Here is a 5,443-nt window from a genome sequence, read left to right as displayed (position 1 = left end):
ATTGCGGGCCGTAACCGAATTGGGCCGTATCTTCAGCTGATGATGGCTTTTATATCTCCCGGTTGGCCGCAGATTGGAAGGGAAAATCAGTTTGGACGTTAGGTACTCTGTGAACTAGAGAGTGAAGAGGGATTGGGCTGGGAAAGAAGGGGTGCCCAGGGACCAACTGTACTTGTTCAACCTGTAGCCACCATCCGTGAACCCCAGTCTGGATCACCAGTACAAAGCATTTACTTAAATACATGGCACCAAGGATGTACATGGATACTGTGCTGATGGAAGAAAAAATGCTGCATGTAGCAAGCAGCTTGTAATGGGATGGGGTACAGTGATGTGGAGTTACGGTTGTACGTGTGCATTGGGAGAAGACGTATAGTTTAAGCATGAAAGGGGAGAATACATTGTACATTTTGTGGGTAGCATCAGGAATCCGATGGATTCATTTTTAGCACTGAATCATTGCACAGGTCAGGAGATCTGGTTCCTGGTACAGGACATTTTGTATACACTAGCCTGTACGTGCTAAATGGCTCGTGGCCACTCGTGCTACGGTAATGAGCAATCGTCACGCTCTTGTCTAGGGCGGGTGGTTTTCACCCTTGCAATACTGTTGTCCCCCTCGGTCGGCACTGAGTCCAGCAGAGCAAAATCAAGGCCTTTTCCATAAATAACTTGCCACAACGCTCCAGCCGTCCCCGCGGGAAGGGTGTTGGCACCAAGCAGGGAAGAGTCATTCTTTAGTTAGGCAAGGCACGAGAAGTGACTGGGTGGAAAGCAGTGAAATGGAGAAGGCAGAGGGAAGCGGCATAGCTGGAAATCTTCCTGACACGGCAGCAGATTAGCCTGCGGAAGACTCCTCCAGGAAAAGTGCTGGAGCCCCCTAAGCCTAAGACTTTCAGAGACAGACCAGACAAACCAGCCTGAGAGGCGGATGGCGAGGGAACACCCCCCCACACACACACAGACACACTCCTGCAGGAAGAGCATCATGTAAACCACTTCTCAGTGCTGTGAAAAGAGCTGGTGGGGCCGTGCAGTTCAGCGTCTCGGGTGCTGCCGTCCCTTCCCCGCTCAAGCTGCCTGTCCTCCGGTGTTGGGAATGGCCCTGGAAGAGGACAGAGGGCGAGCATGGCTCCAGGCCCCCCGCGTCATTGGGTATCAGCCAATTGCTGTCATACCAGATTAGTTCAGTGGCACATTAACACTCATTTATGCTAATGCAAATGCAGTGCAACGGTCCCATATTATTGACGGAATTATTGTACTTTGCAGCCCCATAATCTGGCTAATTGAATGGGAGGCTCTCGTTAGGAAGCCGTGGGTTTGCCTCGAGGGGGCTCCTCCTATTGCTGCTTCTGAAGACTTGTGAGCTGTTTGGTTTCAGCTGTCAGGGGAAGGAAGTTGGGGGGGTTCATAGTATGATTTCTTGGGTGCTGATGTGGATGTCCTGGGGCATCTGTCCTCTGTCCCTCCACAGACCGAGCGCTGCTTGTGCAAGCATCACCCGTGCTGCCCCTCCTGTTGTGCATCAGCCTAGACCCAGAAGATCTCCCATCACCATTTTGGCCTCTGAGGAGGCCACCTGCAGAGGCATCAGATCTGGGAGCCACTGGGACCTGGGCTGAGACTTGCCCAACTCACTCTGCACCTGAACAGAAAGGGCTTTGCATCTGTTCAGATTATCCATCCCACGTGGCCCTGCAAGCAACGTGATGGCTTTGAACAGCAGAGAGAGGCATGACAAGCCCAACCGTCCCTTTGGTTTCATGCCATGCCTCTATCCATCAGTCACCCAGTAACCTTGCAAAGCTGCTCATATCCTGGACCTAGGTGAGCAGATCCCAGATGACATGCAGAGAGGGGATCTTGAGCCCCTACCATGTCCTGAGCACGGCCACAACGTCTGAGCCTGTCTGTAGATCCAGCAAGGGGATATGTATGTTGTCATACGGCCTCTGCCCGTCTTCCCAGTAGAGTTGGATAGGTTGGCACCCTGAATGTCCCAGACAATTAAGTACTAAGGATGCTGCCTGAGCACATAGCAGGTAGATGGTACAGGAATCAGCTGGGGAGCTGGGCACGGGGGCTCCTTTTCAAGCCTGGGAACTTGGAAATAGGAGTGCGTATAGAGTCCTAAGTTTGGGGTTAGTCCACTGCTTCCTGTAACGAGCCTGTGGCTAGGCTCGCCGCTGCTCTGCTGCGAGGTCTGCTATTTTGTGAACCCTTAGCAGGAAGCTGGCAGGCTTTGGCGACCAGCAGTCTGCAAGTTTGGCATCGCTTGGACTGAACTAGACAGGATTTCTCAGCCCTAAACGTGAATCGGTAAATCTGACGCAAGCAGCTACTAGCCCCAGTGCTTCAATATGCCGCTTGCGTTACAGAATCGGCCTTTGCATAATTAACTTGAGCTGTGACTGGAAAATCAATTAGGGAAGAGACCCATAAGGTTATCTCAGCAATCCCAGGGCAGTACATTTCCTCCTGTAGCCCACTAAAAATACCAGATATGATCTGGCCATGTTCTAGTTCAGCTACTGAAGTTGCCGCCCCATATGTATAATGCAATGCAGTGAAAGGTAACGCAACAAACCCTGTGAATTGGCCCTTCCCATCTGGTGTGCATTTATGCATTGCAAATATGTGTGTAATATAGTAGCTGGTATCTCCACTCCCAACCTACGAGGTGGCTTAATGATGTGCTGGTCCTTCAGCAATGCTGGGGGGGGTCCCGCATCCATTCTGGGGGAAGAAGTGGCCTTTGGCCCTGCATTTTGAAGCGGAGAGCGAGCGTAGTGCTATGCAGAACCTGCGTCTAGAGCCGCACGCTACAGCTGTTGGCTTCTCTAAGATCCAAGGGTGGTTCATGGCAGAGCGTCCTGCCACGAGCCAGCTGTTCATCTGAGAGCACGGTTTGACTTGATTTTGTAAAGACATTTAGGAATCCAAATGCAAATAGGCTTGCTGCAAGGGGGTGCTACAACTGACCGCAAGGATTGCCTGGGCCTTGCTGAGTTTTCCCATGAAGGACAGTGGAGCGTGCTGTAAAGTTCCCCCCCAAAGAGAGGTAATTCAGAGGGTTATTCGCAGACTCTTGGCCCCTTGGAGCCAGAGGATCAGTCATTCAGTAGAGGGGATTTCAGTGGGACCACGTCGCCGAGGAGCTGCCGGTGTGACCCGCCGGGTAGGATGCTGCTGGTAAGGGTCAGGGGTCAGAGCTTTTGTGATGGATGAACTCCTCCAGTTCATAGCCTGCCTCATTGCTGCGTGCGGGGAAGGCAAGGGGGAGCGGTGGAAATCCATCCTCAGGGATGTTCCTTCCTATATTTCCTTAATGTACATCTTCTCTGGAGACCTCTAGCTGCCTCATTGTTGCTCAGACTCGGAGTACTGCTTGTAAATGAGGAAGGTGATTGCTTTGAACAAAATTAGCAGATAGTTGCGGCTGCAATAGCAGCATCAGGGTCATGTGCATCTATGCCCCAGGACACAAGTCGCAGTGCTGGGCATGGAGACCTGCCAAGGAAAAACACTCTTCTGCTATTCATTGCTGTTGCAGTTTTAGCCCTAAAAGCTCACAGCTGTGAGTTAAACCAAATGTCTAGATTACAAATGAATCTGCAACAGCCCTGAGCCTTCCCGACTTGCTCGAGGGAAAAGTGGCGAGAAATGCTTGCTCTTCATTTTGCGTGAATCCACACCATTTTTAGTCTTTTTGGCCTGCGACCGGGCTGCGGCGATTCTGTTCCACACGGTCGGTCCCAAATTTCTGGTACAAGGCAGAACTAGCCGCAGACCCGCGCAGAAACCAACCTCCCTTGGGTTTGAAGATCGCAGTTTGGAGATCGCATTTCTGGAAGTCGCTGCCCCAGGCATAAAGAAGTCAGGCTCTCGCAATGAGATGACCTCCTCCATCCTCATGACTTATCCAGGAAAGGTTTTCAACGGTGTACTGAGAAAACTGATATAAGCAAAAATCACAGGGAGAGATGCCAGTGGATGAAATGAGGGACACAAAATTTGGGTGGGAAGTGAGGGAAGGGGAGAGCAGGACAGTGGAAGCCTTGCCTCTTTACAGCATCTTGGATCAGCCGCATTTAAGACAAAGCGCGTCTTCCTCATGCAGTTTGCATCTTGGATCTCCAAGGCCCTTCTAGATACCCGGTCAGTTGAGATGCTGCAAAAACAGGCTTTTCTGTACGAAGAGGTTTCCATGACAATGGGATTTGAAACACAAAGCACTGTTTGTTGTACTTTAACGTTCATCCCTGCCCTGCAGTACAAGCCCACTTCTCCTTGAAGGCCGTCATGGACAGCTCTTGTGATCTCAAGTACAAGTTTTCATCATATTGGGCATTATTAGGAAGTCTTGCAGTCCCTGAACTCCAGGAATTGAGCAACCTGAGCCTTTTGTTTGGGGGGGGGGGACTGAAAGGGAGGAAGTCTGCAGTGCTTAGGCTTACACAGGAGGGGTGAAAACATAAGCCCCGGTGGCTTAAAAAAAAATCAAAGCAGAAGGAACGAGAACTTCAAATTTATTGTTTGAAAATGCCATTAATTTTTCAACACTTGGGGCTGGCAAAACTGTTTGGGGTTGTGGGCTGATCAGTCTTTGGGACCTGGAAACTCATGTCTACTTCAGCCTTGTCTTCATCCTGTACCACGTGCAGCTATGCTGCTGGTTTTGCATTCTCATACAGACCCCTTTGAATGTATACAGCGAAGCCGTTACAAAATGGCTTGCAAAAGAGCAATGACCCTCTGTTGAAAACAGTTATCCCTAAAAACCTACATGGCGAGGCGGGTATTTCAGTCTGCCACACATCTTGTATGAAAGGCATTTGGTGTTATACTTAATTTAGCCTGCTATGGTGTTAGTGGGAGTTTAGAAACATCACGGCACAAGGAGGGATCCAGGAGGTGAGCCAGCGTAGACCGGGGATCCTCTGTTTGCCGAGACACCGCTGATGTCAAGAATGCAGCTGTAACCCTCTGGTGAGCGTGGGTTGCAAGATCTCCTCTGTACCCCATGTGCAGAGAGGATAGAAACCTGTTATAAGCAGGGATCCTGGTTGTTCCTGATTTAAAAAAACAAACAAACCCAATTTTTAGTTTAAAAATAACCCCAAATCCACACCTTTTGTATATATATATTAGTGCTGTTCCATTTAATCATGGAAAAAATGTGGATTTTGGGTTACCTTTTTAAAATCTGAAACTTGGGGATTATAACCAGGATCCCTTAGTTATAAGCATGGGTGGAGATCGTTAGCCCCGTAGCAGCTCATGGAGCAATCCCCAGCAAGTGATGGCTAAGCAAGTGGCTAGTGCGCACATCCTCCGGGGTGGCTTCCTAAAGGAAATTCATAGATTTCATAGACATTAGGGCTGGAAGGGACCTCGGGAGATCATCGAGTCCAGCCCCCTGCCCAAAGGGCAGGAAGTC

Source organism: Crocodylus porosus, unplaced genomic scaffold, assembly GCF_001723895.1.
Source record: "Crocodylus porosus isolate Cpor-Errol unplaced genomic scaffold, CroPor_comp1, whole genome shotgun sequence".
Lineage (NCBI taxonomy): Eukaryota > Metazoa > Chordata > Crocodylia > Crocodylidae > Crocodylus > Crocodylus porosus.
Note: the sequence above shows the minus strand (reverse complement) of the source record.